Source organism: Lepidothrix coronata, unplaced genomic scaffold, assembly GCF_001604755.1.
Source record: "Lepidothrix coronata isolate B3197 unplaced genomic scaffold, Lepidothrix_coronata-1.0 Scaffold21, whole genome shotgun sequence".
NCBI classification, from domain to species: Eukaryota; Metazoa; Chordata; class Aves; order Passeriformes; family Pipridae; genus Lepidothrix; species Lepidothrix coronata.
Genome location: NW_016690201.1, coordinates 7,622,232 through 7,646,207, shown reverse-complemented (window position 1 = coordinate 7,646,207; position 23,976 = coordinate 7,622,232). Strand labels below are relative to the sequence as shown.

Below are 23,976 nucleotides of genomic sequence, written 5' to 3'. Positions count from 1 at the left end.
GCAGAAAATGGAATGGAGCAAATTTGAGCTAGGAAAGCAAGAAGAGAATATATATGAAAAGCTTAGAGCTCGGGAAATAGGGACAGGACCCCTTGATTAGCAAATTCTGGAGTACTGCTGGGTAATTTTAGAAGCTTGACAATGGAGGGAGCAGTCCTGAAAACAGTGTTGTGCTGGATCCAGATTTCACTTCACCTTGACTTGTCATTGGTTTTAGTGGCTTCTTCTTTTACTGAACAAAGCTATTAATGCATCCAAGTTTTGTGCTGTCCTACAATGTTCTATGAGCTTTCATTAGTCTCCCAGTTTTGTTCCAAAGCATTCTTGGAATGTTGTGACTGTTACCTGTGACTACAAGTATACTCTGTTGTCCCTCTGTGCATGTGTCATCAGAAAGAACAGATCTTAATTAGTGTTCCATAACCAAGGCCGTTTCCTAACAGAATGGTTTAATGACAGTGATTTTGAGAAAATTTGCTTATTATTAATGTTGTTGTTTTTATTATTGTTATACATCATCTCTGGTCAAAGTGCAGTGAAATGAAGAGACACAGCCTAATGACATCGGTTCCAGTTTAATATTTTCTCACTGGTGGTAAAAGACATATTGAGGTGAAAGTTTGTTACTTAAACATGGGACTGGTAAATATGACACAAACCCTGCAATAGACCCACAGCCATCTGGAATGGCAGCTGAGCCCTTGGCAGGATACCCTAGGGTATGCAAAATGCACAAGTTGCCTATGCTTGGCGCTCCTATCCTATATGTTAGATATAGTTTCCCTCAGGAAACGATACAACTTGACCTGATTCACTTTGGATCGTGATAGGTTGTAATCCCAGATTCAGATGTGATGTTGGATGTGAGGTGTACTTGGAGACCTGTAAGGAAAGAAGGGTTGAAATGAAGCAAGCGAGGCAACAACTTAGGAGGATGTTAGACAGTAGGGGGGCTCAATTTATCTTATTTTGATTGCTTTTTCTACTTATACTCTTCATGGGCTAGCAACTCACCACTTTCAAGTGAGTGACATCTTTTCTGAGTTGTTCTGTCATGCATTATTTCACAAAAAGAAATGTATTAATTGCTCTATGCTGTACTGCATCCCCTCATTGTGTACCAAGTGTAAGGGAAAATATTACGGTTGGTATGTGACATGTGGAACTAATTTGCCTCCATTGGAGTTCAGGGAGAGGTCTTGGCTATTAGAGTGGATGAAAACATTATGAATTTATAGGCACCTCACCTCATGATGCTTCATTTGTAGTTTACATTTGTGGTGATATACTATGAATAAAATATGGGAACCATATTCCATTGAGATCAGTAGGAGTTTTTCTCTCAAAATCTACTAGGCCATGACCCTGGGAATCTCTGCTGGCTCCTGGTAAAAGATTTGTTCTGTTCATGCCTCTAACTAGACCTCCTCTGAGGACTTAGTTTTTAATATTGCTACCAAATCTGCTTCTTAGGTAATAATTCTCTCTTATTGAAGTTTATTTGTACTTTATTTGGGGAATCCTATACTCAAAGGAAAACATGTTTCTATACCTATATTTTTCTATCTTTAAATATGGCATATTGTTAGCGGTAATTATAGACTGACTCTCAGGAAATAGTATCTGATAAAAAGAGAAAGGACTTCAGAATAATTTAGGAAAGGATAGGGTGGCAATCCTGCAGGTAAGATGTAATATTAAACTATTCTGCTTGTTGATGGCTACAAAATGAACTAGATCACTTAATAGCTCTTTAATATCACCAGTTTCTATGACTGCAAATTCCTTGAGTGTATTGTGGATTTTCCTTTATCAACTGTTTGGATTTGATAGGCTTATTTTTGTCCATGAGTGAAAAGAATTATTCTTGCTTTAGTAATAGACTCTTTCACGCTCCTACTGTCGGAGCATGTACCGCCCACAGGCCATTCATAACTTACAAACCCTTTTACTACAGGGCATCAAAATTCTTATTTTCTACATAATATTGCTTCTCTATCAGCTGATGCGTAGAGTACTTTGCTCTGTATTCCACTCATTGTACAGAGCAGGCATAAGAGTATGTTAAAATAGTTGCATGACGTCTGAAGCTAAATTTTGGTTGGCAAAAACATGAATGCTACATCAAAGCTGTTTCTGACCCTAAAATATTTTTTAACGTGAGGATTAATTGCTTTTGAAAAAAAAGGGACATGTGAAATGCTGAGCGTGCTCTCATCCAATATCTGATTCCACTGTTTCGGTATCTCAGGTTCATCAGCTCCTATTGGAAGTTTTGCTCTCTTGGTGGATCTTGTTTTAGGAAACTCACAATGCTTTTCATTAGAAATCCTTTCCAGTTCAGGCTGGGTTTTTAGAATTACATCAGTACACAGTTTGTGCAGTGTATGTGTGCATATATATGTGTATGCTCAAGTGTCTGTTTATGTTGGGATTTTGAAGCTGGTGGTAGAGATATTTTAAAAATCTTCTCTTTGCATGTTCAGGCCAAAGTGTCCATACAAATGCTCCGTTATACCTTGTTATATAGAGTTATGCCAGAAGGGAAGGCCATGAAGGTGTTAAACCATTTATTGCCTATTCCTATGGTGCTAATTTACCATTTTATGCTCCCTGCATTTTGCATCATTCCTTTACAAGTATGTACAAAGCATATTTTCTGTCTTGAAAAGCCTTGCTGAGGCATTGCTCCCATAGATAATTATCCTAGCTTTGGCACTTCCTCGTGTTTGAGACGGTTAACTTTGCAGAGGGGATGGGGGGTAGGATTATTTTCACCAGGGAAGAGCATGATGTCTGTTTACCATGGGTATTGCTGCATTTAGTTCTGTGTGCTCTTCCTGGTTTGTTGCCTTCTCTACTGTGCTGTGGGAGATATTTAGGGCAGTCATGTTGTGTACATGTATATTATATAAATAATAAACCAGAATACTCAATCTTGCTAGTTCCTGTTCCTTCATACTCATGAATTAGTATTAATCCTTTGCTTTGTTAATTAACTTGCCAAAGCAAACCACTTACTCACCTGAAAGAGTACCAAGAAAACAAGATCCTAATGCTCTTCTCATCACAGTTGTCCCAGATGTTAAAGTGTTTGAAGTATCCTGTAGGTAAATAATCTTAAACTAATTTGTAAAGAACCTAGTATAAATAAATCCATTTTTTATACAAGATTTCATAGTGATAAGAATGTTTGATGGAGGAAAAATGATTCAGTGCAATTTGTAACTTGGAGAGCGCAATACATTTGACTCCTTTTTCAGTATAATCCAAAGAGTTCATCTGTTGCACAATGTTCATTTTTAATTAAACATTTTATCATCACGCAGACTTTTATTGACATTCCTCATAATAGAGCTGATAAGATCTTGACCTGCTCTTCAATACAGCAATGTATAACTCAATATTCTGGCACACACCGTTCCCTTCAGAATTAAACATACGATTTTCTGATTTAATTTTAAAATCTTATGTACTTTTAGTCACATTTATTTACTTTAACTTCTCAGATTTATGCCCTTTTTGACTTATGCAATTTGGATGCAACCATTTCTTGGACTATTACTCCTGTTTGCTCAAGCTTTTATCCATCTGGAAGATTTTATTGAATTTTTTTCTCCTTTCTTTTCCTTTCTAAAATTTGCAATGAAAGGTGATTTATCGCCTAATCTTGTTTCCTACTGTACCTTTTGAGTCCAATTTTGATTAGATACACTAACTTCACTCACTACTGCCTTAATCACAGGTTTATAGAATTTCTACTATCACAGAAACTCCTTCAGTTATTTCATGAGAAGAGATTCCTGAAGATGTCCCCAAAGATGAATTGTGAAGCAGATCCCTGTCGGTAACCTTAAAGAAGCCTGTGATGTAAAGCTGCCCATGATCATGTGTTTAGCCATCCTGATAAGCACCTCTGTAGCTGGGCAGGATTTTGTCACCTGCAGGAGGGGAATCGACCCCTTCAGTTGGTAGCAGCTTCTGTGGTGCTGCTGACACAGGAGACATCTGGACACAAACCAGGAGTTAGTTGGCCATAGAGCAGCATCCAGAGGAAATACGCCTAAATCTCTTTTCCAGGGTTTGCTGTCTCATACATTAGGGTTTTTATGTCAGAAACTGTAGTGAAAACCAGAATTCTCTAACATTTTGCTGCAGCAAGTCACCCCTTTTGAGTTGAGCACCCACTATACTCACCTAGGTACCTGAAGACCATCAGGTGTTGCAAGACCCAATTTTTTCAGTAATTCCCTACCCTACCCAGCTATATCAGCTGTCTCAGTTGATAATCACCCAACTACCCTGTGCTTCTCTTCCAGATTTGGTAAAGCAGCTCTTGCTGTTTATCCTCCTTGAATCCCAGATCTGTCACTGCTCACTATAAATGTATATTGATTTGAGCTGAAAATATTGAGATAATTTAATGAACTAATTTGAAATTGCTTTATCTAATAAATAGCATATAGTGCAGAACTCCCTAACACTTTGGAAGAGTTTTAAAGGTGGGGAAATACTCAACTCTTGAGGATATATTCTTTATGCCATCGCAGATTTTTAATCTTGCTTTGTCAGCATAGCAGAAGTTAAAAATTGCATAGGGCCTCTGACAGTAGGAAGTTACCTTGTGCCAGGTGTCTATCATTCAAAATTAAACCTTCAAAGCTCTTTGGTCTTCAACATGGTCCAGATCCTCAAGGATAAATAGGTATGTAATAAATTTAACAAAGTTACTAGATGTTTGAACTAAACTTAGATTTCGGATTTAGTTCTGATTTTTTTTTTTTTGACACATTCATTCCCCAAAACCTATAAGAAAATATACTGTCATGTTATTGGAAACATAGAGGAATGTGTGACTTCAAACAGCACATTTTGTTTTACTAGTTGTTCTAAAGGTAAACTGTTTGTGAAAAAAAAGAGTAAATCTAACAACATATGTAGCAGGTTTATGGCTAACTACACCTAGCCACGTTGGAGAATTGTGGAAACACAATCAAGGTGTGCCTGGGATATGTAGGAAACTGTAAGCACAGGCGCCAAAAGCTGTGCCTCTGTCTTTGCTGCCACTGCCATCCGTGCTTGCTAGATCAAGACAAACCAGGTAAATGCCAGCAGAAGCCGATGACTTTATTTGTTGTGCAAACACAGTCGATACATTACAGGTACAGGGCCTGCCCATCCCCAGCAGAGAAGGGGGAATGAGAACTGAGAGAATGAAAAAGCTGATAGAATTGTTAGTTGTATGTATCCCTGAAGCTCACTTGTTAAACCAGACCTGATCATATCAGATGAAGCTGCCCATTACATTAGAGATGCTGGACATCACCACTGAAATAAAGATTCCCAATTACATCAGACTGGTGGAGCAGAGAGACTCCATTTATGCATAGGATGACCCTACTCCGTAGATGCAGCGGTGGGGGTGCTCATGAACTTGTTTGCTCTTCCTTGCTCTTCCTATTCCGAGCAGTCCTGCAGCTAAAATGCAGAACAGGAAGGAGTAACATGGGTATTCTACTTGCTTCCTTTGTTTTATTGGGTTTTCTTGGTTTACACCTCTACAGCTTCGGGCTGGTTGGCAGTGCTTGAGACTGTGCCAGCTAGGATTGTGACTGGCTGCTTCACAGATGCATTGGTATTGGTTTCACCCCAAGTGGTCCTCTAGGTATTTTAATGGACTTCTAAAATTAGTAAAATAAGATCCTGGGGTTTAAACACACTTGAAACTTGTTAGAAAAAGAATAAATCTGTTGTATTTGCTGTCAAACATTTTTCTAAATGTCCCCTGGTATGATCTTCCCTAATAGGAAGATCATTTTCTCCACCTTTATACAGAAAGTAACGTAGAATGTTTATAGAAGAATAAAACCCCTTAACATCTACTTCTAATGTCATCAATGTAAGTTTTGATAAGTACTTTAAAATGATGTGCGATTAATGATTTAATGAATACCCTTTTAAAAGCAAGAGTTAGGCTGTGCTTTTAGTGCCAGAACTCAAAGAAATGTAGATGTTATTTCTCCAACAAGGTATATTTTATATTGGTTAATTAAATAAAAAAATAAACTTGCATAGCTGAGGTTTTGACATTCAAAGGCACACCCTCACCAGGGGAAGGTGAAAGTGTGGTTTAACTAAATCTGTAATCTCATTTAGAGAGATGTGTTCAAATTTATGTAAATTAGTATTTTAAATCACCTCCTTGATCACATTGTTTACATTATATGTACAGTATATGACCTGGCACAGTTAGAAAGCCCATGGAAGGACAAGTCAGCCCTGGGCCACTGCGGTCAAGATCAGGATGACCTGGATAGGTGGCTCTGGCTTTGTTGCTGCTGAACATGCTTTCTAAAACTCATGAAAATTCACAACCACTTCCAGTAAAGTCTAATTTGCTTCTGTAGGCACTTGAGACGGGGAAAAAGTGTGTTTTTTAAGAGGAGAGGAGTTAGGTAGCATTGTTTTTTCTGTGGGTATTTGTTTAGTGCTTTAGATTTTGTTGAAAGGGGAAGTTTGTTGACTATGTGCTTTGGTTGCATTCAGTTCCTTAAGAATGGGTGTGTTTTGTTTATCAGCTTATTACCTGAAAAAATAGCAGTTAATGTTGAATTTAGGGAATGTTATTGGAATATCATAGGTGTATTATTTAAAATTAGTGAATAAGCCTTATTTTGTTGATGTTTTATTGGAGTATACTCATTGTAAATCTCAATTTTTTATAGAAAACAGTCTAATGATTCATGAAGTACCGGTTAGTTGCTAAGATATTGATATCAAACTCTTGTGAAAAAATAATCTATTAACTCTAATAATTTAATTGTATTACATTATTAATAGGGACATTTAGGGTGTTCTCTTACGTTAAAAAGAAGAAAAATCAAACAAACCCACCTCAGTATTTTGACCTTTTTAAGAATATGTATTGTACATGGAACATGTATATGTAAGGTAATGTAGTGAGGAGGGCTGGCTGTTTAGTTAAGGGCTTTAGCTAGAACTTGAAAGATGCAAGTTTATTTGCTAAATTTTACTGTGCTTTTTCATGATCTGCTTTGCAAGATGGATACTTTAATCTCCTGGGAGAAAATAAGTGTGAACTTTACCAAACCATTTAGCAGAACCTATATCTTAGTCCACCTTCTGTTTTTTTATAGGTTGAGATTAATTTTCTGCCATTTCTTTCTTTTTCTTTCCCCTTAGATTTATTTTATGGCCAAAGCCTATTAGAACTGTTAAAACTTGTTATTTCAAAATTGGATAAAGACAACAGGTTTTAGCCCTGAATTTCTTTTGGGGGAATAGCCATGAGAGTTATTTCAAAAGAGATGAAAATAATTATGTTTACTGACGGGACTTCACGTTCTTATCTAGTTCCAAGGATATATATATGTAGGAAGGTACTGTCCAAAAATACACGTATTTTGATTAAAAAAACCCTTATGAGGTCCTGCTATCACCACACAATTTCTATTGGTCTTGACAGAAATTCCCACAGAGTACAAAAGATTAAGTTGAGGTTATTGGTGGCCTCTGTTTTAAATGGATGCAGATAAAGAAAGATAGTGAGACATATACTCTACATTGTACGGGGGGGGTTTACATATATATATATATATATATATATATATATATGATACATAATTTTTATGAAACTTCCTGCTAGGATGTTCTCCTCTTCCTTGCACCTATATGCCCAGTGAATTGAAGTTTTGGTCTGGAGTTAATGAAAGGACATTCTTCTGCTCTGCAGTTGCTCTCAGTTGTTGTATTTAGTGGTCTGATATGGCAGCTTTCTCTGTATCCATAAAATGTGAGTGAGCATCAATAAGCTATCCAAGAGAAAGGAATTTTAAGGAGGTATTTGAATGAGGAGAGAATGACCGTACCAAACATAAGGGAAGGTCTCTGAGTTTATACTCAGACATCAGGGAGAAAAGAAGGAGATCATTTAGGCAAGAAGGCCTGTAAAAATCCTGTCAGAGGGTTAAATGATAAGTTGAAATTGTAAATTCCACATGGCATTTGCTGTGTTCTGTGAGTGTGCACATGTTGATGTAAACTCTAGAAATCTAAGGAAGCTCTTTGCTTATCTTCTGCTCCCTCAGCAGCTCTCCAGGTATCTATAGCATGAAGTCACAGCCACGTTCCCCAGTCACAGATTTAGTGGGGAAAAGAGCAATCTGCAACAAGTCTTTGCAAGAACGGCTGCACTGAAAGTCCGATTTGAACAAAGCATTTTAACTGATGCAAAAGAAGACTCCTCAGGCAGTTGCAAGCATTTGTGGAGAATTAACAAACAGAAAAGGCCTTCTTTTCTACGTGGCTTGGGATACCCAGCCCAAAAGAGCATGGTTTTGTGCTTTAAGTGACCAGTCACGCATCGCGAATAACGAATAGTGATTGTTCGTATCGGTCAGTTAAAAATTGTGTCATAGGGTCAAATATGTTTGCATACACTGCTCAAGGACTTGTGACTAACAAAGTAATTAATAACACCCGTGACCTATTTGCAGACACCTGGTGAACAGATTTAAGGGCTCAATCCATTGGCTGTGTTTCCCAAGGAGAAATTCCACCAGCCCTAGCTAAAAATGTGTAAAATCAAGACTAGAACAAAAACAGTTTCATCATATAACAGCAATGTCCCTCCTCAACACCTGCTGTGATATATCCTTTGTTGGTATGATTATAACATATGATGGATTCTGTACCTGTTTTTTTGATCCCACTCAGTCCGAACCAGCAGATCCCTAGGCCTCCAGAACCTTGAAATTCCTGTATTACTTTTAAATCAGCTTTTGTGTATGAGATACCGTTACAGTAATTATTTTCTTTGATTAATGTTATTCAGTAATGATTCAGCCAAGTGCTGTTCATAGGCAGGCAAAGGTATTATCTGCTTTTCCGGGAGTTTGTATTTACTGCAAGGAGCAAGTCCTCTGAGGTCACTGGGCAGAAGAGGAGCCTTGGTGAGTGAAGTGATGAGCAGGGTTGGTCCCAGAGACACAGCTTCAGCCTTAAAACTTTTCTCATTCCAGTGATTATTGCAAACAGAAACATCTTCCCCATTGACTAGGAGGAGGAGAGAGAGGAGGTCAGGACCGGGAGCATGCAAAACTCAGAACCACAAGATTTTAAATTCCAGTATAGTGCAGTTATTGTTTGTCTGGGGTTGATGTGCTGCTCTAAAGAACAAGTGAAAACTGCATAAATCTCTGTCGTTGTATTTTACACAGATTTTACTTCAATATTGTATTATTATTGCTTTGTACCTTCAAAAAAACCTCAACAACACAGTTTTGAGGAAGGAGTGAAGGGATGCTTTGATTGGAAAACAGCATGTGAACTTTAAGACATCTAGTTTGTAAAATCTTTAGTGTCTCTTTTGCTTTTTGTTCTATAATTGATTACTAGCACCCCCTTTAACCCACCTTAAAGGGCAAGCAGGAAATTCATGTTTTCGTTCATCAGCCCATCCCTCTGAAAAGCGTTCAATATTAAAACAGTTTGCAAGAAGCAAAGGCAGAAGAAACAAGAGGCCCAGTTAGACCGTGGCAAGGTTAGGAGATGCACGTCTGGTGCCTGCAGCAAATATCGGCTCTTGTTCCAGTACAATTTTTGCATGGGGAGACCAAGTTAATTGGGGTATGGCTCTGTTCTTTCCTTTATGTGTGACCTTTTATTATCTCTGTGGCCCTGTAGTTCATGCAGTGTCATAAAGCTGTGGGAAAGTCTTGCAGACAGTGTTATCAGCTGTTGGAAATTAACTTAAAAACTGAAATATTTGTGTTTCCTTTTGTCTGAAGGTGTCTGGGCGTCTGTAAACTGCTACGAAGGTGCAGTTATTGTGGTTGTGATTTTGCTGAGCATTGCTTGTGCATCTTTTTCCCTGCTTTCTCTTCCCTTCTTTCCCCCCCCCCTGCTTTTTGGTGCAAGCTGTGGGCTGGCAATCAGGTGTTGTGCTGGGGAAGGGGGGGGCTACTTTAGGAGGGGGGTTACATGGCATAATTCCCACGAATGTGGGAGGAGGATGAAAAAGATAAAGAAATTTTGTTTTTCTGAGCTAGAGGATTCTCTGCATGACTTCCCCACTGATGGGATCATGTGCTTTCAGGCTGAGATTTTATTAACAATTCAAATGGAAATTGAGGGCACAGGAGGAGCAGATTCTCACATAAACTTGATCTGTCCATGAATGCAGTTCTCTGTTTGCCCTGACCCTGCATGGCTTAAGACACTGCCTGTGAGGCCTGAGTGCCAGACACAAAGACCGAAATGAAAAGCAAGCACATTCCAGTAGTCTGCACAAAGGCAATGGAGCAGTTTCTAGCCGTCTCCCCAGGGAGAGATCTTATCTCCTTGCAGCTAAAACCCTTTAGAGTGTTTATTTGTACTCTAGCACCCGAGGTTTATGAATTGATATGGATGCTGATTAAACGCTGGAAGTTTCCTCAGCGAGTCTTTTTGGGAGGCACGGAGTTGTTTGCTGCTTATATTTTCTTTCCCAAATACGTATCGATATCTACCGAAAGGGTTGCTTCGGTTTCCTGAGGAGCAAAAGCAGTGCTGAGGGAGAAGGCAGCCCAGAAAGTACGTTCCTTAATAAAAGTCATCCCCAGGCTTAGGAGACTTCTGCAAACCTTTGGCTTTCGGACACGTCACCTGCTTTTTTGACGTCGAAAAACATCAGCGCAGCCCATCCCCGGCGCCCGGTGCTTGTGCCTGGCAGGGCTGGGGAAGGGGGATAGGTTGCTCCTGAGTAGCTGTACCGATTAAATGTTGTGTATAGTGGGTTGACCTTGTGCTGCGGAGGCAGCGGCGCGAAGCACTGGGGCACAGGGAGGACGCGTGAGGCGAGGCTGCTGTGGCCACATCTGCAGGGCCATCGCCCTCCGCCAATGGCAGGGAGTGGGTGATGCTGCCTGTCGGGGGAATTCTGCTGGGAATGAGAGCCGGGAGGGGGGTTGCTAGTGGTTTGGGTTTTTTTGGTTGTTTTGTTGGTGTTTTTTTTTTGAGACTGGAAGTGGGAAAGGCTCGCAACACATCCCAGCGCAAAAAATAGAATTCACGCCCCCCTGTCACCACCTGATGTTAATGTCGCGTCAGGAAATTGTTAATAGTGTCGGTAAATTCTGGAGATTCCTTAATCAAACTATTAAACATTGGTATTCCTGTCTGCCCTAATCAGGCTTTCTTTTATGAAAGCTCCCTGAAACAGTAGGGAAACCGTAAGTGAAAAAATGTTTTGACTGTGGTAATTCCCAAGAGTTACAATTTTAATCGCCCTCGTTTTTCTTATTTTCAGCCAAAAAAGAAAAAAAAAAAAAAAAGACAAAAAGCCCCAAAGCAAAAGCCAGCAACTTTTAGGTAGGAAATCATAACCATATGTTTTTCCATTTTTCTTACGGCGTTTAAAGGTTTCAAACCTTTAGACACTCCTGAAGGTAGTTAGATTAGTGGAAAGAGACTGGCAAAGGATATTGATTCAAATAGTTTTGTTCCCTTAATTTTATGGGTTTATATTATCCAAAATTAATGGTTGTACTTAGGCAAATTGTCAGTAATTGGTGACAAAATTGCTTTATTGCTTTTCTTTCATTTGATGCTAATTAATGGCCCTACATTATTAACTTCAAGCCTCTTCTGTATTTCTTCTTCTCCATAAATATTCTTAGTGGTAATGTGTTGGAGTAAACTTTTTTCTTCAGTGTATGCAATAATTGCTTTATAGAAGTGTGGTAACAAACAGATTTCTGGTAGGATTTATAAAAATGTGATAACAAACAGATTTCTGGCATAATTTTTCCTGAAATAATATAAATGTTATTTGTTCAAGAGCTTGAAGTCATTTTGATATGAAGGAATACATTAGTAACATAATGTGTTAATTGATTAATGTGGTAAAACATTAGTTTTTCACATCAAAGTACTCCTTAGTAACTTACCCAGCAGTTACTTTACAAAATCTAGACTTCGTTGTGTTTTACCAATTAAACCCCCCTTACCTTCTCTCCTTCTATTTTACAGCGTGTTTGACAAAACTGTTCTATTTCAGTGGACTAGAATAACACCACAGAATTTGTCATCATACTTTCCACCTGTTAATGACACTGGTATTTGGTACAGAACAGTGTTTATCCATGTTTTCCAGATTAAACTATTTTAATGCTATGTAAATATTTTAAAGTCTAGAATAGGTGCAGTAAGTAAAAGCCAGTTCTAATTTTTACAAGCACTAGTCAAAAAACAGCTTGTATGTGTATTTGTCTGTTTCCTAAGAATTAAAAAAAAAAAAAAAAAAAAACCAAAAACACAAAAAAAGAGTAATTAATATATGTCACAAAATTTGATATTTTGAACATCATAGGCCAAAGTATATACCAAAGTGGGAAAGGAGCTACATATCAAATGACTATTAAAAGGGAGTACCGATGGCCTCGTAAGAATTAATTAGTAAAAAAAAAAATATTGAAAGCCAAAAAGACTTCAAAATGTAGGAGGAAATATTTTCTAAGCTTTTATAGCTTCACAAATTATACTTATTTTCTCTGGTGTCTAATGCTGTAGTACTAAACTGACAGAACAGTAGATCTGGTAGAGGATAGTACCAATGAAGAAATGTTATCTCTGTGATTGCTGGCCAAGTTCTATTTATCTTTAATTTTAGGTATACTCAGTTTTCAAAATTAGGATTTATTATTCCTTACAGTGGTTGTTGTCATCTTTTGTCATGAGTTAAGCATAAAAATTAATTTTAAAATAAGATATACAAATGTATTAACATTTCAATCATGGTTGCATATTATTTAGATAAATCTTTTGAATTACTGTTTTTATAAACAAATTCATACCTGTTTTGATGCAATTTTTTAAACTTGTTCCCCACTAACAGTAGATTTTAGAAAAAGGAGAGTGAAACTTTACATATGGTACTAGAAATTTTTACCGTTATGTAAGTGCTGTTTCTTGGATTAAAGAAAGATAGTGAAGTAAGATTCTTGGCATGTTGAATTATTTTAAATTTGTTGAAGGAAATTTATTTTCTTTTTTAAAGCGTGCTTCAGTTATGAAAACTTTGCCTTTGTAGCAGAGTCCCAGTGCAGCAGTAATTCTGAACTCTGTCCTATCCCTGATTTCCACTGAGGCCTTGTACCTCCATGTGTTTGGAATGAAATATGGGTAAATATCTGTATTCTGAAGGCAGCTAAGAGAATCTGTAGCTCTTTAAGTGTACCAGAAAAGAACAGCATTTTGCAAAACATCTTGAGCTGCTTTTAGTGAAGTATTTGTAGGTGAAAACTGCCCCAGAAAAATACACGTTAGTGCTTCCCTGTGTCCCCACCTGCCACCCTTAGCTGCTCTAGTTGTGCTTGCCTTATTTCTTTGCCCTTCTTGCACCTCTGTGTACTTTAAGATCTTTGCTCTGACTGTAGCTATGTGTGAGTGCACATGAGGAGAGGTGTCCAGACTGCAGTAAGACACCTGTACTTGCTCAGATATCCCTGTAGGCTGTGCTGCACGCTCCTCCTGATCTGCAGAGGTGCAGCTGCACAGTGCAGAGGCTCTCAGCTTCAGGCTGGCCTGGTTTCAGGCACGATGAAGCTCTGGACCATCACAGATGTGGAGGGAGATATGTCAGGGGAGCGTTAAACCACTGCTGTGACTGAGTTCACACGGCTCCGTGTGGGATCGGTGGGAGCTGCTCCGCATCTTGTCAGCTGCGCCGGCTGCTTCTTGCAGCGCAGCCTCTCTGCCCCAATCCCTTGGTGCCTCGCAGGGGAAGGGGTTGGAGCAGTGGCCTTCTGACAGATTGTTGTCTCCTGGATGCCTGTTGAAGTGAACTTCGTGGCTCTCACCTCCAGGGGTGTAACTGGAAGAGGGTAACCCACAGCTTCACGCCACGTTCACTTGAAACGTGCCTCACCAGTGAACGTGTGTGTGCGTGAAGAGTCTTAAGTCTTTTTCATACAGTAACACAGGTCACCTAAACTTGATTTCTGCATTTGCAAAGAGACTAGAGATTAATAATTTCCCAGTAAGGCTGAGAGTTTGTTGACACTTGAAATGTGGGAGGTTTCCACTGTGAGGGATTTTGTGGACCTGAGGAGATTCCTCTCACCTGGACATCAGGGGACACCAGCTGTCCAGGCAGCTCTGCTTTTGCTGCTTATAATATCCTTTGGTGCTTAAATATGTCTGAGGAAGAACTTGATGCCTAACTCTGGCGGGTTTTCTCATCTGCATGTCTGTGTCTATGGTTTAGATTTGTTTGAATGTGAAGAAGATGGTGCTGCTGGACTTCAAACCTTTATGTAAGTTTACTTACTTTGATTTTGACTGCTGGAGGGAAGTAGATACTTCTTTGCAGTGCCTACATGGAGAATTAAGGTCCTAAACTTAGGTATTTTGGGTTTCATCATAGGTACATAAGTTAACCTCAGGTAAATGGTATGGACTCCCCTCACAAGTAATGGAAAAAGAGAATGACTAGAATTAGGCAAAAACTTGGCAGGCTGTGTTGTAAAAATGTGAATTTAAGCTTGCCAGAGAATCTGTCCACAGCATTCACTTCTCAGTGCCTGAAGTAATGTGGTCTTTCTCAGGCTGCCTTTAGATCAGCCATTTATGATGCTTTTCTGAAATTCACTGCAATTTTCACTGAAACCACAGTGAAAACCAATGAAGGGGAAGGGATAGTTCTTTGATCATGGGCATGGTCTGTGAGATCAGCTTTCCCTGACAAAGATGACCTTGGAATGACAGTTGGGAACTCACTGGTGTAGGTTATTAGGAAGCAAAAACAAGACCTCTCTAAATTGATGTTGATGATGGATTAAATTAAAAGATGTATTTTTTTCATGTGTTGTGGTGAAATATAGACTCAGTCAATAAAAAAATTTGTTGTAAACCCCTGAGAAATTTACCATGTGGATGGAACTGATTGAAGAGAAGGCTCTGTCTTCATGTGGAAACTCAGTGAAATTTGCAGATGTTCTTGGAAATCCCGAATCTTCTGAAGTGACTTAAAAGTGAAGTAAATACTTGTGCTTAAAATTGCCTTCCATTTCTTTTAGCCTCCTCAGGAGCTATCTCTGAGTGATACAAATTGCATTTGTGATAAATGGCATCTAGTGTATACTTGGTGTGTTTCTTCAGCTTTTGTCTGTGGTTCTTATCCACTGGTGTGAGCAAGGGAAGAGAAGGGAAAGAAGCCTATTGCCCTCAGCTCCCAGTTTGCACTGCCCCTTTTGTACAGGGAAGATTTTATGTTTTCCCTGTCCTCGAGTGGGCACCAGAATAAAATATGCGCTGTTAGATCCACTTGCCCTCCACAGCCATGTAAGTGCTCCAGAGGGGCAGTCACACCATCACACTTCATTTACCCAAACTGAGTACTGAAGCTGGGCTTTTCCAAAGGCAATCTGGGCATCCTTCTTTCAATTTTCCCTTTCAGAGTAGTCTTTTTTTTTTTTTCACTGACTGTGTAGATACCCTGAAGTTGTGGTGTTATTTCTCTGAAGCTGTGCCATTAAGACTTTCCCAGTTTACCTCCCTTCAGTTGCCATCTTTTCTGTCAAATTATATGATGCTGATGTTTAATATTGGCCATATTCTAATAAGGCATCATCTTCTCTAGGTGCAAGATATTTCATTTCTGATTTCTGTGATTGGAAGTTTTCAATGACACCCTAGTTATTTTCAGCTTTTCAACAGCGATTTTTAAGGAACATGTATTAGTCTTAACAAGTCCTTGTTGATCTGGGTGAGTCTAACCTGAGGGAACAGTCATTAAACTAAAAAATCTCATTTATTTTAATTTTTCTATTGATAATTCAAGTTTAGATACTGATTTGAAAGATGAGAATATACACTTTTTTTTCAGTATACTTTCAATAATACCACCTTTTTCGTGATCAATTAGTGTAATTTTATGTCCTTGCTGTAAATTGTGTATAATATTGAAAAATAGTTCCCTTTGGGTCTGCTGTGTAAATATACCTTCTAAAAAAAAAGCAATATGAATTGAAATTTGTCATGTGCTTAAATTCATTAAGCAGGGATGAATTGAGGAATCTTTCTAGTTTGAGAAGTCAGTCTCAGCCTCCTACCTCCAACCAAGTCATATTTGATTGTTTCTACAGGAAGAAAAGATAAGGAAAAAGAAATGCTGCTCTAAGACTAAGAATGAACATAATAATGAGGAAACAATGCAACATAGTCAACCAGGCATGAAGAATTATGTATTGAAGCTAAGAGGCCAAGTGTCTCATCAGTTGGATTTTAATAATGCCTGGCAGAAGTGCTTGTACTTGTACAGCAATTGTTTAATATCTAATTGAGTTTCAAGCTGAAATATGACAGTCTGTCTTGAAACATGAAGAGAACATTTCCTGTGATGCAATGCCTAAGCATTTCTTTATGTACTAAACTGACATTAGAAAATTGTAATACTTGTGTTTTCAGATTCCAGGAGCTTTCTAATTATGCATAACTAAAGCTGTATCCTGTGCAGCTTTACTGTTTTTAACTCTTTCTTCTTCCTGTCTTTATAATTCATCTTGTTTATCACATTCACTTGATGCAGCTTATTCCTTTTTTGTTGTTGTGGGGTTTTTAATGCTGTTAGCTGTTTCACTTGCTTTGCAGTTAGCAGAATACCTAGTGCCCTAGTTCTGCTTTGGGAGTTTAGCTACAAAAGCAGTATAGAATTTAAACATAAATGTGACTCCAAAGCTGACATAGGAATTATGCTCCTGATAATCTAACATTACCCTTACAAGGTCAGGAGTAGAAGATCATCATAATTGAAGGTTAGAAAAAAAGAGGAGTTTGAAAAAAGCTTAGATTTTTACTTAGCATGCACACTGAAATTGATGCAATAGTCAAAATGTAGTCCGGTTTGAAATGGGCTTTTTCATTTTATTTCTCATGATTGATTGGTATGTGAAGCTGGAGCTTTTCAGGAAAAGTCTGGGATTATGAGTGCTTCAGCCCCTGCTTTTAGCACAACAACGAGGTTATCAATAATGCATTGGGGATCTCAGAATCCTTGAACATAGGGAAATCACAGCTGGTCTGGGTTTATTGTCGAAATTGCAGATTTGCGCCAAGAGGTCACGACAACTCCATGTCAGACGGTCACACACACACGCACACAGACATGTCTTGGGGGAATGGGGGGAATAATATTGAAGAATTGCCAGTGCCCATGTTATTTAGAAACTCTTCATATGTTTCTATAGTTCAACTTTAAAAGCAGCATATTTAATGCTGCTCGCAGCGGCCTTTTGACATTTTGGCCTTTCCCAGTATTGTAAGTTTTATTGTTTTCCTGACAAGTTTATTCATATACTAACAGCTTGCTTGGCAGCAATGTTCAGACTCAATACTTAGGCTTTCTGGTCACGGTGATGGCTGGCAGTAATAGAGAAGGAGAATAAGTGAGTGTGGAAATGCAAAGCTGTCTCTTGTTACATTTTATCGATCTCATTCTGGTGTCATTCAATTAAGACAGAAATGTGATGGATAGTGTCTGCATAGATTCCTACTTTGCTTTCCAGCCACTCTATATAAAGCTTTTTGGGGGGAGGGAGGAGGGAAAGGAGTGTGAGGGGAGGAGGGGGTAGCAAATCAAAGATACAGTGTGATTTGAATTACAGATCAAACTTATCTTCTAAAAAAATCGTTATTCTAAAGCTATGCTGAAAAGCAATATCAGCAGAGCTAGCATTCTATGTTGTCTTTCTAATAAGTATCTGTAGATGTCCAGCACATTGTTCATTTCAGTAACGCTGGGATTTTTTTGTCCAGATCTTGTCTGTGATTTATGAATAAACACTTGATTCTTCTGAATTTAGTACACAGAGAGAAAGGGCTTAAGAAATGAAAGGACTTGCTTGCCTAAGAGACTCGCCTGCGTGCTGTAGGGCAGTAATTCCAGATAAACATCTGAAGATAAGGGTTGCTCATTTTTGTCTATTGTTTACTTTAAATATGGCCAAAAAAAAAACCATTGAGGAGCTCTGTCAATGTAATACAAAAACACAGAGATTAGCTCCACAGGCTTAAGTAGACCTACATCAATTCGCAACTGATGTTCTCACCAGTCTTCACATTGTGGTAACTTCAGAACTAATAAATTACTTTCGATCTAACTCACAGTTTTCTGCCTAAAATGTGAATTGAGACAATCCTAGAATGCAGAGGTGATTTACAGAAGTGCTTTTTGTCATCAGACTTGGGGCAGGCAGCTTAGACATTCCTGAAAATGTTCAGGCTTCTTAGAAGTTTCCTGTGAGGAAAGCCTTGATAATTCTCTCCTCCTGGTGTTCCTTCCCATTTTCTGTGTTTAGAGGTAGCAGGGCTGTGTGTCCAGATCTCCTCTGTTCCCAGAGAACTCACAGGGGAGGGTTTGCAACTCAAAAACCTATGTCCAGGGTAGGTTTGGGATTCTCTGCTGAAATGAGGTTACCTGGGGAAAAGCCAATTCACCAGAACCAAAGTACTTCACAGATGTGTATTGGCCATTCCAACTATCATGAACAAAAAGACCAACCAATCAAATAAAAACCCAAACTAAATAGATTCTCATCAGCTGGCATGTTGAGCTGCTAGGAAACCTGGATTTCCAAGGTCTGCAGCTGTGCCACATGCAGTATGTAGGGTTGGTATTCTTGGCTTTCCAACCTTTGTGGCTGCTGCTGATGTTCTACCTTTGACGGCTTGGCTGTGGCTCCCAAAATCCTTTTTCCTGCACTGGGGAGCACAGGAGCCCTAGGAGCCGTACTTTAACTAAGAACCTTGAGGCTTTGATGTTCAGGACTACATCTTCCTTGCAACTGCCATTATTAAATGCACAGTTACCAGTGTGGGAGGCGTGGGCCTGAAGATCAAACTGGGGTTTTCAGAATCACAGGATTTCAGAGGAGAGGTTGGGACTGAGATGAAGTGAGGTTTCTCAGGATAGTTTGATCTTGTGCTATTAATTAGGTGTTTCTGCTAAATCGATCAGCAGCAATTAGACTCCTGTGAGTATAAAGTGTCTTCCCTTTGTGCAGCAGTTCTAGAGGGGATCTATAACTTGACTTCTGAGGACTCTAGGAAAGAAATCATGTGAGCAAGGTACAACCTCCCAGACATGAGGATGCAAGAAGGGCCTCGGGCACTTCCAGTCATTTCTAGTTTTTTACCTAGAAGCAAAGATAGGTACCTTCAAACTCTGAATTATTGTTGGACCTGCTCTTTGTGGGCTGATCTAGAATGGGGATGCTGCTTAGGTGAATAATGGCTGTTTAATTCCCACTGCTGTTCTTGAATTCTCAGAGGTAGAGTATACACAGCTTGAATACTTGCTCCATTGCCAGTATCTTTGCAGATTACTTTTATTAAAAGACAGTAGGGTGAACTCGTCTTATGCTTCTATCCCCCCAAAGTGATGTTTTCACTGTTAAAGTTAAATCACGGTATAACATGTTGTATCAAAGGCAGCACTGTTTGTGCAACTTCTCCTCTTTGACGAGGAGACTTTCAGTGCTGGACCATTTAATAAATCATCCCTTTTACATTTGCCACTCAGGTATGAAATCAAAAATATTAGTATGCACATGAGGCAAATAGCGTTGCTCAGATTTTATGGGTAGTCTCAAACAACTGGTTTGGGTGCCAGTGCTGTTGGTGTAGCTTCTTAACATAAAGCAGTTAAAGTGATTTCCTCATTTAACATCCTGAATAGGCATAGGTTTCTGTTTCTTTCTGCACTCCAAACAGAAGGGGTTGTTGCTCCTTCCTGGCTTTGCGGGCTCACGTAATGTAACTTATAGAATAATTTTGCATTTTTAAAGTGTTCATTTCACTGCAGGAAGGAAAATGTCTGTGGTATAAAAAAGAAGAATTTTTTTTTTAAATCATGTGACTTTGGGGGAGGAGACAAAGGGGTCTTGTTATGGCAATGTGAATAATTTCTAACCAATGTAAAATTTGTCCATAATTTATTCTGGATTTTTTCAATGGTATGTTTAATTATATCAGGTTCCAATAGCCATACATAAAATAATGTTAGAAAAAAGAAAGCTAATCAGTCTCCAAATTTAGCACTACTTAATAAGCTCTACCAGGCAACTTTTATTATATTTTCTCCACCACAAACTCATGTTTTCCCTGACCTGATGAAAGTTCATTGAGGTGTGCCTTTGGATAAATTCAGCTCACCGACAGCTAACCCTTGAGCTAAAACTGAAGAGACATTAAGTTTGTAAAAGTTGAGTTAGATGATTTTGTGTCAGTGTCACACTTTTTGCAGGCGTCTGCATTTCACAGTTCCAGAATTAGTACCACAAGAACTACTTGTTTTGTATGGTATTTTAATCTCAGAAGGGAATAGCTATAACAGCACAATACAGACTTGCTGCTTTAAGGTATCCACTTGAATTTCCAGTTTTATTTCTAGACTTCAGACATTCACAGAAGACTGGGCAGAGGAGGGAGGGAGGGAGGGTTTCCTCAGCATAAGCACGCAAGTGGTTATGGCCTATTGTACTTCTTTTTAGAATTGAAATATTTCAATAGCTTGAAAATGAGCCAGACAGCCTGTGTATTATGAACAGGGAGAGAAAAAAAGGATCAAAATAAATAAAGAGCAGCTGCAGTTCTGTTAGCAGTGGAACAGAGTTAAAAGGGACCTGAAAAATTATTGCCGACATTATGTATACAAACCTAGAAGAAAAGATCCCTAAAGTATATCAAATCTTGTAATATTCTGTTCTGTTCTGAAGACTTAGGATTCACTGTTTTATTTATGAGCAACAATTTTTTTTTTGTCTCTCAAGTGCTTATAGAGAATTAGGATTAAATATATGACACAAGGCAGAGCTCTAAACAGTTTGCCTGAAAAGAGAAAAAAGTAATTAACTCAATATCTGAGTCAGTTATGTTTTTGACTGTTATCATCTGTAGCAATAATTTACCAGTCATTTTCTAGCAAAATTAGGGTAGAAAATAATACAGTTGTTGAAGAAAAACTTCTTTTTCTTTTTGGAATTATTTTTGGGCTTCTCAAATTCCTGCATTTTACTTCTTTTTGATATTTAACTGTTGGTGGATTTGTAGACAATCACATTTTTCCCATATGCAATTCACCTTTATCACTTCAATGTGCAAAGGATGTCTAAAGTATTTTCACATTATTTGGCAATTAGAAATCTATTAGTGAGAAAAAGAGAGAAGTGGTTATGATCAGCTTGAATTTTAGAGACATGTGGTTCCAGAGTGGAACAAACATTCTTTCAATCTCTGTGTGAAGGTTGGATAAATAAATACCATTTTTCTTTATTGCACTTTATCCAATAAACTAAAGCTGGTAGCATAGCCTTGTTTTGTCTTTTGATTTTTCGGTATTAAGTAGTTTTGTCCATTAATCAGAAACTGGACAGTCATTCGCAGACAGTGTTCCAACTGAGGAGGAACCAATGGTGTTTATACTACTATTCCACTTGAAGTTCAGTATTTAACACATGTACTAATTCTGGTTGTTGGAAAATGTCGGACAGTAGATATAAAAAGAACCATATGCTAAAGAAGAGTAAACTGAGTTTCATCTAGAAAATCATCAATAAATACCAGTGGAGTGAATTATCAATTTAGTCCTAACAATGATTAGATGCGGTAGTAATGATTGCCAAGATTTTGGAAGTAAAGTCAGAAGTACAGTCATGTTAACTTGCTGTAATACAAACAAATACCTCCTCTTCATCAGTTTTTGGATTGGACCAATTGATAAAACTCTTTCTACTGATTTTCTATGTGCAATTTGAAAAGCAAATTCTCATACTTCTAGGTAATTTGAAATAGAAAGAAGTAGTGGGGCAAGTCACGTTAGCAATCATAAAATCATCATAGAGTCAGAATGGTTTGTGTTGGGACCTTAAAGATCATCTCATTCCAATCCCCCAGCAGTGGGCAGTGACACCTTCCACTAGAGCAGGTTGGTCAAAATGCTGTCCAGCCTGGCCTTGAACACTTCCAGGGATGGGGCATCCACAACTTTTTTGGGAAACCTGTGCTAGTGCCTCACACTACAGTAAAGATCTCCCTTTTAATAGGCAGGATAGTCTTCCTTAGGTTCTCCCTTTTGATGGCAGCCCTCTTCTAGCACTAGGGATTCCAAAATCTGATTCGTATCTTCCCAGGAAATGTCAGATGCTGACAGTGAATCTGAAAATGAGATAAAGGTACTTATCTTTAGAGATAAATAAAGTCTAGTTTCAACTAAAATGGGTGAGAATTTTCTTGTGAGGGTTCATTTTCTCGATTGAAAGGAAAAAAATATGAAGACTACTTGCCCAGAATATGCATCACTACCTATATTTCTTATGTGATATGGAAGCGCTTGAGGCTCTTTTCAGTTTGCAGCGAGTAGTGACAGGACAAGAGGACAGCCTCAAGCTGTGTCAGGGGAGGTTCAGGTTGGACTTCAGGAAGAATGACTTCATGGAAAGCGTTGTAAACATTGGAATGGGCTGCCCAGGGAGGTGGTGGAGTCACCATCCCCGGAGGTGTTCAAGAAATGACTGGGCATGACACTTAGTGCCCTGGTCTAGTTGACCTGGTGGTGATCAAAGGTTGGACTCGATGGTCTGAGAGGTCTTTTCCAACCTAAATGATTCTGTGATTCTGTGCAGTTCAGAAAGGTTTCTATTCATCAGTATCCTGTATGCTTCCCAGAAAGAAAGCATTTCTGGATTTCAGTTTTGTAAGGCAGTCCTTTCAGCATTGTTTCTAAGTGGAGTCAGTGGTCAGCTGACTAGTGATTGTACATATTGAAATCCCATGTAGAGGGACCACAAATAATAATAATAAAAAATTTAAAAAGCACAGTAAAAATTTAAACCTTTTGCTGACCAGCAAGCATCTTATTTGTTCTTGAAGGAGGCAAGGAGATGAAGGCTTATTTGTGCTGTTGGAGAGAGACCAACCAATTCCTTTAATTTTTTTCCAGACAAGGGAACTTGTAATTGACTTCTTCTGAATTCATAGCAGTCTTTACAGAACATTACATGATGTTCTTGCATGAACCCTTCTTGGTTCTTGGTGCTTAATCTTTCTTGTGGTGCTACATTCTCTTACAATGTGTAACATCAGTCCCTTAGGAGCATCGGGTAACTTTGTGGCTTGAAGAATAATATTACTTAGTTCTCAAGAGGTGTCCAAAATTATCAGGATGGTTTTTGCATGCCTTTTATGACTGCCCAACTCACAGAAAAGCAGATACTTTAGAATAAAAGTGTGGATAACCTTAATGGCTTTTGTTCAAGAGGATTGCATTTCATTTTCCCAATGGCACTGCTGTCTCCTGAATAATTTCATGACTTCCCCACCATAAGGCACACAAGAGCTGCAATGGTGCAGCCAGACTGCAGTCTCTTCTATATCTACTATAGTGGAGTACAGACAATGTACAGCCAACAGAAGGGCAACTGGAACCTCACCAAGTCCTGCTCAAAGGAAAGAGTATTGTCTATGGGCAGGAATTTGAGGATAAGTGCTGGAAGGAAAATACAGCTGTTTCCTAGTTGTTGTCAAGAATGAGGCTTCTCTGAGGAGGAGATGAGAGAGGGATGATTTTTTTTCCTGTTTAATTTAATTTTCTGCTACTCTGGCCTGGGTTCTGTCACTGTGCTACGTAGCTTGTTTGTAAACTGGTGTGAAGCTGCTGCATTTATAAGGTGTTCAGGAATGCTCTACTTCATTGGTTTGCTTACGTGAAATTCAGACTATGTTTTGAAGAGTTTGTTTCGAGGACGGTGTCATCTTCCTACAATGAAATAAATTATTCTTGCTAGTTTCATAGTTGTAGAGGAAAAACAAAATGAATGACCTTTTACTTTCCCTGCTTTTCTGTTTGGCTAAGCTACAAGCAAAATCCGAGGAATCTAAGATCATCTTCTGAGAATTAAAAAGAAAAAGAGATTCTGTTTT

General features: G+C 38.6%; 1 protein-coding gene across 9 annotated transcripts in view; it reads left to right on the top strand.

Annotated features, from left to right (window-relative positions):
* The window catches only part of LOC108493986, a 288,034-nt gene that overhangs the window by 101,715 nt on the left and 162,343 nt on the right, over window positions 1-23,976 (top strand). The window lies entirely within an intron of this gene.